We start from the raw sequence: 10,737 nt of genomic DNA, 5'->3' as shown, positions 1-10,737 counted from the left end.
GTTTAATATAAACAACACAAGCAGAACAGTTATAGCCAATTTCTTTAACTATATCAACAAATTCAAAGTAGGACAATTTATCAACATCTACATCAAAACAATCAGTGACAATACCTCCTTCATACTTAATACGAGGTTTTTGTTGTAGTTTTCCACCATGGTGAAACCTTAAGGTAACGTACACATCCATCGTCAAACTGAAAAGATAAAAAAAAACTAAGCTTTACGAAAACCCTAAACTCGGTCAAATATTACAATCATCTAAACGAAGATTTCTAACCTGGTAACTTTGTTTCTTCACGCAAATCCTTTGTTTCTTCACGAAAATCCTAAACTCAGCAAATCCTTCACGCTAATGACTTGTTATTCTTCAGATTAGGTCTTTAGATTTGAGAGAGATTTAGGGATATTTGTTTAAAAATGGGTTGGGTTGTATTTTGGGAACGGGTGGGTTATATAAAACGGGTAAGATATTTTTAAAACCCTTTGCGACGTGGACCAATGAAAACGCGCGTGTGTAACAATGCCCAGCCTTCAACTGGGCTAATGTTCGGAGGGTTGAAAATAATTCACATAAAAGATGTTAAGGGGGTATATAAACACCCGTGTAGTTTAAGTACTAAAGTAAGTTTTCGTGCCAAGTTCAGGGGGGTTTTTATGTATTTTCCCTAAATATAAAGAAACAAAAAACATTTATACTGCACACAATTTTAATGATACTTGAAGCGGAAAATAAACTTGGCCTCCAAGTTAATGTGTTCAACAAGAAAAACGAAAAAATAAGTCAAAATTTGTCTAACACATATTTTAGAGAACTTTTTCTTATTCCCACTCACATTAAAATTAGGGCGGGGGAATCACATCAGATTTAGTCCTTTGACAATTCAAAAACTTATCAAATTTGGTCGCTTAATTATACATTTATCAGTGTTAATCTCTTAACTATACATTTATTAGTTTTAGTCATTTAAGTATTTAAAAACTTGTCAAGTTTGGTCTTAGTCTGATGTCTACATAGTCACCCCGATGGGAAAGACTAAAGGCGATTGCTTGTAAATCAAACAGGTTACATCTATTACCTCTTGAATTTTGGATTGGAAGGGGTTATCCCATCAATCCTTATTTGAAGGAGAAAATAATAGATTATCTGCGGCAAGCTAGAGCAAGACTTCTTTGCGGGACCCACCCCCCTCGGTAAAGGAGACATGTCTAGTCAAATAGGCTTCTAATAAGAAATTTGCTCATTCATTACTTATGGAATGACTTCCTTTTTCGTAGCGTCAATGTTACCTTTATATCTCCCTCGTCTAGTCAAGATTCCTAAGAGAAATATTTTTTTAAAATAAATAACTTATACAAATTATTATTTTTTTACTTACATTCGCTTTTCTCATTTAAGAAATTTACTTTTATAAAAAAAAAAAAAAATTCAAAATATGACCAATTATTAAATATAAAGAAACAAAAAGCATTTATACTGCACACAATTTTAAGGATACTTGAAGTGGAAAATAAACTTGGCCTCCAAGTTAATGTGCTCAACAAGAAAAAGGAAAAAATCAAGTCAAAATATGTCTAACACATATTTTAGAGAACTTTTTCTTATTCCCACTCACATTAAAATTAGGGGGGAAAAAAGTCACAATATCGGAATTGCATGCCTTGCCATTCAAGTAAAATCAAATTGTTTTGCCGTTTTCTGATCACAAAGTTGCAACAATGGAGAAATCGAGCCCAACGCTTGAGAGCAGAAAGAGGAAGACAGCCGGTGAAGACGAAGACGAAGATGTTAAGTTCAAGGGAAAGCGTACTGAACAAGTTGAAAAATTAAGGAAAGTTTCAAGGCAGGAGTATTTGAAGAATAGGGAGAAGAAGAAATTAAAGCAACTCAGAGATGATATAGAAGATGAGCAATTTTTGTTTGAGAAAATCGAAAAATTGAGCGAACCAGAAAAACGTGAACATTTATACAAGCAACAAATTGTTGAATTGGTTAGTAAGGAGCAGCAGTGCGACGACGCCGGTGAGGAACGTGAGATTCATCCACAACAAGCTTGGGAGGAAAATCAGATCAGCAATGCGAAACTTAATTTTGGATCTAAAGACAGAAAACAGAAGGATTATCAATTTGTGTTTGAAGATCAAATTGAATTCATCAAATCAACTATAATTGATTCAGATTCAGATGTTGATAATGAGAAGCTGCAATGTACCAGAAATTCGAAACTTAACGAGGATAGGAAGGATTTACCAATTTATCCGTACAAGGATGCTTTGCTCCAAGCTGTTCATGATCATCAAGTTCTTATCATAGTTGGAGAAACTGGCTCCGGGAAGACAACTCAAATACCTCAATATCTACATGAAGCAGGTTTTACTAGAAGCGGTGGGAAGATGATTGGTTGTACTCAGCCTCGAAGAGTTGCGGCAATGAGAGTTGCTGCGCGTGTTTCACATGAAATGGGGGTTAAACTTGGTCATGAGGTTGGTTATTCTATTCGTTTCGAGGATTGTACTTCTGAGAAAACTATTCTCAAGTATATGACTGACGGAATGTTGCTGAGAGAGTTCCTTACCGAGCCTGATTTAGCAAGCTATAGTGTTATAATGATTGACGAGGCTCATGAAAGAACATTGTCAACGGATATCCTGTTTGGGTTAATAAAAGATGTAGCTCGTGCTCGACCCCGACTCAAGTTACTTATATCTAGCGCCACCCTTGATGCAAAGAAGTTTAGTGATTATTTTGACCGTGCTCCGATTTTTAATATACCTGGAAGGCGATTTCCGGTTGAGAAACATCATTCAAAAGCACCAATCTCTGATTACTTGGATGCAGCAGTAGTTACTGCACTTCAGATTCATGCAACTCAACCACAGGGTGATGGTGATATATTAATCTTTTTGACGGGGCAGGAGGAGATTGAAACAGCTGAGAATATTATTAATCGCCGAATAAGAGCTTTGGGAACGAAAATAGCTGAGTTGATAACCTGTCCAATATATGCAAACTTACCAACTGAACTACAAGCCAAGATATTTGAGCCTACTCCTGAAGGGGTTCGTAAAGTTGTCCTGGCTACAAATATAGCAGAGACATCATTGACGATTGATGGAATCAAGTATGTTATTGATACAGGGTTTTGTAAGATCAATTGTTACAACCCTCGAACAGGAACTGAGTCATTGATGGTTGCTCCTATCTCGAAGGCATCTGCCAACCAACGTGCTGGTCGATCAGGACGAACAGGTCCTGGAAAGTGCTTCCGGTTATATACTGAACATAGCTACATGAATGATTTGGAAGATAACACAATTCCAGAAATACAAAGGACTAACCTTGCAAATGTCGTGCTCTTACTCAAGAGTGTAGGGATTACCGACTTGCTGAACTTTGACTTCATGGATCCTCCACCAGCTGAAGCTCTACTTAAAGCCCTGGAATTGTTATTTGCACTTGGTTCCCTTGATAAGGATGGTAAGTTAACCAAAGTGGGTGAAAGAATGTCCGAGTTTCCTTTGGATCCAATGCTTTCCAAGATGATAGTTGCATCTGATAAGTACAAGTGCTCAGCTGAGATAATAAGTATTGCTGCAATGCTTTCTGTCGGGAATTCAATCTTCTATCGTCCAAAGGACAGACAAGTCCAAGCTGACAATGCGTGGATGAACTTTCATGTTGGCAATGTGGGAGATCATATTGCTTTGCTTAAGGTTTACAATTCCTGGAAGGAAACAAAATTTTCAACTCAGTGGTGCTATGAGAATTACATCCAGGTCAGAAGCATGAAAAAAGCTAGAGATATCCGAGATCAGTTAGAAGGTCGGCTTGAAAGGGTTGGAATTGATTTGACTTCAAATGTTAATGACTTGGAAGCTATTAAGAAGTCTATAATATCAGGATTTTTTCCCCACTCAGCAAGGCTACAGAAGAATGGAGCTTATCGAACTGTTAAACATCCCCAGACAGGTCACATTCATCCCAGCTCGGGTTTATCACAGGTACTTCCTAGATGGGTTGTCTACCATGAGCTGGTCCTGACAACTAAGGAGTACATGCGGCAGGTATCTGAATTGAAACCAGAATGGCTTGTAGAAGTAGCTCCTCACTATTATCAGTTGAAAGACGTTGAAGACTCAAGCTCGAAGAAAATGCCTCGTGGAATTGGCCTTGCATCTTCTAAATAGTTCTCTATTAGATTGCATCGATCTCTTGCTAATTTTGTTATGGTGTTCATATTGAGTGGATTATTGTATGTTATTACTGTGTGCTTAAAGTTATCAGTTTTCTAATGCTGAACATTTTTCTTCTTTCCTTTGTGTATGTCATTTCAATATCCTGTTGGACATTCTATTTGCGGATGCAAGGCGAAGTACCAGATATATCTGTGGTGTGGACCGTGTTCCAAAAGCTGCGGGTGGTACTGGATTATATCTGAAAATGGTAAGTTTACTGCAAATTCGTGTACGTTATTGAACCATTGCATAACATTCAAGAAAATCTTATTTAACTGCTTTGAAGATGATTGGCATTCTACAATCATTTGTTTTATTTACTTCTGATTTTTTTGTTTTAAGATAGGAGTTGGTAGACTATTTAGTGGAAGAACTCAAAAATGTTGCTATTTAATTCAAGAAGAGGACACTTATTCAAGTACAGTTGTAACTAAAACTGAACATGAATGGTGGATGATAACTTTCTCCTTTCCTCATAAGCTATAGATCTTGATCCAGCCTTGTGATATCCTAGATTGTGAGTTATTTAGGTAAACATATAAAAGCGAATAATATTACTTAAATCATGTCAGTACGTTTAACGTAGTGACGACAAGTGTGAATTAATATACTAATTGCTGACTACTTATAATAAAAATGGGTGACTAGTTGGATCTATAAACATGTAAGAACTTTGATGTCAATTGATTGTAGGGAATCTGATCTTTTACTGATGCTCTGTGTAATTTTAGGCTCGGACTTTACAGTCAAATAAGTCGGGGCTTCATTTCTGTCCAGAAGATCCTTAACGACACCCTTCTTTGAGGAGCTTAAGCATGACAATAACTTCTTGTTTTGAAAGTCAAGAATAAAATAAAGGATGTCCAAAATGGTGGTAGTAGCTGTGGAGTATCACTAATCATGAAAAAGAAAGATTTTATGTTGAATATTCAGTAGCTGCAAGAAAATAAATCAGCCTAGTATATATTTGTTCATGCTAGCTACTAAAGATATTGAAGTGCAAACTACTTTTCTTGTCAAAACTTGAAGTGCAGACTGCTACTAAATTGCAGGAACAGCACTCGGCTGATAATGTATCTCGTGTTGCTTGCTGAAGCGCTTATCCTTTTAGTGGTGAGACCAAACTATCTTTTTAAGTTTGGACTGTGGCGTAGTTGTTGTTGTCTACTTCATGCCCCCAGTTTGTCTGTCTCCTATTTTCTGAGCACATGCTAACTTTACGTTTTCTCTTTCCACACTTTTTCCCTTTATATGCGCAGTAATTACAACTTCCAATGGGATGATAGAGCATCAGCATGTTGTTGCCATTCATGGTTCATGCCAATGTTGCAATAAAATGAAAATAGGCAGAGGTGGAATGATCCATGGCTCGTGGAATCCCTCCGTGGAACTCCGATGATTCTACCATCTTTTAGGTTCTTATCCACGAGACCATTCCACGGATCGTGGGATGATATATGAATCGTGAAGTGACTTCGTGGAACTCAGGCCTTTTGAGAAACTTCCAGGGTCGAGTTCACGAGGACCTTCCATGGCTCATAGAATGATCCACAGCTCACGAAACTCCCTCATGAAACTCAGACATTATGCAGTCTCTTTAATCCTATTTCACGGACATAACCCACGGCTCGTGGATGCCTGTCGTGGAACATGGTACTAAAAATTTTAGGCTGCTTTTTATCCTAAGTGTGCGCTTAGTACTCGCAAGTTCGAAATCTAAGGTATTATATTATCCCCCTTGGGACCATTCCTCCTCAATTGATGGCCAAGCTAGGGTAACCAACTCAACTAACTTTCCCTGAACTGAACTCCTCTATTGAGGTCATAACTGCTTGAAGGAAGACACCGGGCACGAATATTTAGTGGGAACTAAAACACTCAAACACAGCATATGTTTTGAATCTGAAATAGCAAAAAGACTCTTAATTACCTTTGGTATCTTCATCATGGGGAATGAACAACTGTGGATATCTAGCTTTCATATCCTCTTCGATCGGCTTCCCATGTAGCATCTTCAACAAACTGATTTCTCCACAAAACATTTACTGGCGCAACCTCTTTTGTTCTCAATTTGTGAACCTAACGATCAAGAATTGGAACCTCTCCTTATGACATGCTCTCCTTCACCCCAGCATTTTCTATAGGCACAATGAGTGAAGGGTCACCCATACACTACCTAAGAATGGATGTGGAACATTGGATGGGATGCTTCTAACTTTGTTGGTAGCTCTAACTCATAAGCTACTTTATCAACTCTCTTCGAAATTAGATACAGACCAATATAGCAAGGACTGAGCTTCCCTTTCTTTCCAAATCTTATGATATCCTTCATGGGTGAAACCTTCAAGTAAGCCCAATCATCCACTTCAAATTTTAAAGTCTCTGCACCTAACATTAGTATAGGACTTCTAACGGTTCTAGTTAGTCTTCTACCTTTCCTATAAAGTTTTAACCTTTTACATAGCTTGATGAACTAAGCTTGGCCCTATCAATCCCGTTTCACCAACTTCAAACCAACCAATTGGAGATCTACACCTTCTCCCATAAAGAGCGTCATAAGGAGCCATCTAACTAGTGGAGTGGCAACTAGTATTGAACGCAAACTCTATGAGGGAAAATGGTCATCCCAACTTCCCTTGAAATCAATGACACAAGCCCTCAACATATCTTCTAGAGTCTGAATAGTACACTCCATTTGTCTGAGGATGAAAAGTGGTACTAAAGTTCACATTCAAACCCAAACCTTTCGAAAATGACTTCCAAAATTAAGCGATAAACTGAGCACCCTATCTAAAATAATGGATAACGAAACTCCAGGAAATCTGATTATCTCGTGGATGTACAATCTTGCATAGTCTTATGTTGAGTCTGTAGTGTTTACTAATAAGAAATGAGCTGACTTGGTCATTCGATCTACAATTACCCAAATTGAGTAATGTTGTCAATGTGCAGTAAGCAGTAATGAAGTCCATATTGATCATCTCCCATTTACACTCAGGGAGAGCTATAATTTTTCATCTCTCTTCTTAATTTGTAGATACAACTTTAGAATTTTCACTATTTATTTATCTTTTCTTCTTTCTAGCTAGACTTTTTCTTCAAATTTCAAGCTTTCTGGTGTCAAATTAAGTATTTGAAGTAATGGAGTTTGAGTGCTTTTTTCTATTGTCATTCATATCAATTCTGATGAAATTGTAAGTGCAACGAAGACTGGTAATGAACTTGTTTTTATTATTATTATTATTATTTGTGATTGGGTTAAGGCTCGGTGTCAATGAGACAGTTCGGTCGGTTATTTTTAAAAAATTATATCCTAATTTTTCGGGTATTTCAAAATGTATAACCAAAATTAGATTTTTTGAAACCATCCCAATCATATCGGTTTCTCTTCGGTATCGGTATGGTTCGGTTAATTTTCTGTACTTTTTTTACTTTTAAAGTATCACCTCAAAATATACTATTATTAAAATATTTATTTCGCAAGTATGTTTTTGAAGAAGCACTTCACTTCTTCATCAAGATGTTAACAATGTAAAATCTTGTTACCATATTATTTGATCTTAAGCATTTGATAGGAGTGCTTGCATAGGTTGTATCATATTGTTTGATAGAGTATATATTATAGTATCTAGGACCTAGGTTATATTTATATTTGAATTTTTTTATGAAATATATTTATATATTAAATTTAACATATTATTAATATATAAAATATATTTAGAAACATGTAAAGTTTAATCGGTTCGGTTTGAGAATTTTCCATTTTTTTTATAAATTAAAAAAAATCATTTCAATTGTTTGGAACGGTTATACACTTAAATAAAAGTCCATAATTTTATTGAAAAAAATGATTTAAATTGGTTCGCTTAGGTTCGATTCGGTCAATTTTTCATATTCTTTTGACACCCATGGGTTCTTGAGTATGGTTTAGAACCTTGGAAGATGGAGAGGAACAAAATACTTATTGTTTAATAAAGTGTATATATATATATATATATATAAAAAGTTATTGTGCTCATTAAATTAAGGGAAAAGAGTCCGATATACCCCTCAACTTTGTCATTTAGAGTTGATATACATCTCGTTATGAAAGTAGTTCATATATACCCTTACCGTTATACAAATGACTCACATATACCCCTACCGTTACAAAAGAAGCTCACATATACCCTTCATCAAATAGAAGTGAAAAAATTAGTTTTAAATTTATTTATTTTTACTTTAAATTTTAAAAAAAAATTGTATAGGGGTATATATGATTCTTCTAGCAAAGTTCAAGGTATATTTTAATCTTTTTCATACATAAATTTAAAACTTATTTTTTGTGTGGCTATATTGTAATTTAATTTTTTATTTATAAAAAAATAAATTAGGGCATCTATAATAAATTTTACAAGAAAATTAGTGAAACATAAATAAATTTGACCATCAAAATAATGAATTTAAATTAGTCATTGAAAAAAAAAGTAAAAAAAAATATGTGAGGAGGATCAAATATACCCCCATATGGATTATATTTTTTTCAAGAAAATAATTTTAAAAATAAATTAAAATTAATTTTTTCACTTTCCTTAGAGGAAAATGATATATGTGAGTCATTTATGTAATAGTAGAGGTATATATGTGTCACTTTGATAACGAGGATATATCAACTCTAAATAACAAAATTGAGGGGTATATCAAACCTGGGACAATGAATTAAGGGTTATAGAAAAGTTTCAAAATTAAGGATTGGTGACTCAAGTTTTAATTATTGAGTAGGGGTGATAATTTTTAAATTAAAAATTAAGGGGTTGAATTTTTCATCCCTAAGTTTTTATTTTACACTTTAGTCCATCTTATATAAAATTCTAAATAATAAGAAATTGAGGGGTAAAAAGGGTACCAACGGCTCACTTTTTTTTCCTTTTTCTCTCTTGCTTATTCTTCCATTGTTGGGGACCATTGTTGCTGCTCTTCTTCTTGATTCTTCTTCTCCATCATCATTCTTTCTTCTTGTTCATCACCATCTTCTTCTGGTTGTTCATCATTCTTTTCTTCTTCAGTTGATATTCACATAGTACTGCTGCTTTTAGACCAATTTTCATTCATATATCATTGAGCTAATTCATAGGTGATTTTGGTAAGTAAACTAATGATTTTTACTCTAATATTTCATTTTGGTAATTTGACTGTTTCTTAAAAAATTTACAGCCGCGTACCCAACAGGTAAGTCATCTGTTGCAACAGATAAATTACATGTTGGATACATATTACAATACCATGTCAAGCTAGGACTGAACCAGAAGTTTGTCCCAACAGATGAGTCATTTATTGCAATCGATGAGTCATCTGTTGCAACAGATGGATTATCTATTGGATACATATTATAGTATCAAGCCAAGCTGGAAAAGAACCAGAAGTTTGTCACAACAGATAAGTCATTTATTGCAACATATGAGTCATCTGCTGCACTAGACGACTCATATGTTGCAACAAATGGCTTACCCGTTGGATACATGTTACAATACCAAGCCAAACTAGGACAAAACAAGAAATTTGTCCAAACAGGTAAGTCATATATCGCAACAGATCAATTACCTATTGCAACAGATGACTCATCTGTTACAACAATAGACTTACATGTGAATCATCTGCTGCAGCTGATGATCTACTTGTTGTAATAGATGATTGACTTGTTGGGACAATTATTGTGCATATGATTTTTAATTGTATATAGCCACTCAACTTTCCTGTACAATCATTATTAAATATTTTTAATAAATTCATTTAGGTACCATTAATGGAAGAATCAATAACAATATCTATTGATTGTTATGGTGAATAGATTGAGAAGAACAATCGATTTATTTGGCGTTGGAAGGATAGTGACATGTCAGAGTCAATATTGATGACCGTCCAAAGTGATATTTTGTATAATGATTTTGTGAACTCAATCATTAGCTATTGTGGACTAAATTGGACACAAGAGAACAACATGCCCGATTCGAAATGCTCCATAATTATAGTAATAGTGAAATAACTGTTTTGTACTTAGTTATGAATCTTATAATTTTAACTCATTTTGGTTAAATTGTATATGTTCATATTTATTATATAAAATATATTAGTTATGCTCATCTATTGCAACAAAACTTTGTATATTTTGCATTAGATGCATTATCTATTGCATTATTTGTTGCAATAGATAACCCATCTGTTGAAAATACTCAAATAAATATGATCATCTGTTGCAACAATTATAGAAATTTGTTACAACAAATGTCTAATATGTATTACCTGTTGCAATAAATGACTCATCCATTGGAAATAATCAAGCATATATGCTCACATGTTGCAATGGATGCTTCATCTGTTGCAACATATGAACATATATGTTTGATCATTTTCGATCGACTCTACATATATTTGAGATGAAATGTTTTATTAGCCCATAATTAGTGATAAATAAACTTATTTAATTATAATTATCTTTCAATTAATAAGTTCAATTACATTTTC

The 10,737-nt window shown here is 34.5% G+C and overlaps 1 pseudogene; it reads left to right on the top strand.

Moving 5' to 3' along the window:
• The first annotated feature begins 1,598 nt into the window (after positions 1 to 1,598).
• LOC102596862 (putative pre-mRNA-splicing factor ATP-dependent RNA helicase DHX16 pseudogene) lies at positions 1,599 to 5,367 on the top strand (annotated as a pseudogene).
• Positions 5,368 to 10,737: the final 5,370 nt, after the last annotated feature.

Source organism: Solanum tuberosum, unplaced genomic scaffold (assembly GCF_000226075.1).
Source record: "Solanum tuberosum cultivar DM 1-3 516 R44 unplaced genomic scaffold, SolTub_3.0 scf00056, whole genome shotgun sequence".
Lineage (NCBI taxonomy): Eukaryota > Viridiplantae > Streptophyta > Magnoliopsida > Solanales > Solanaceae > Solanum > Solanum tuberosum.
This window is presented reverse-complemented; position numbering and strand designations above follow the sequence as displayed.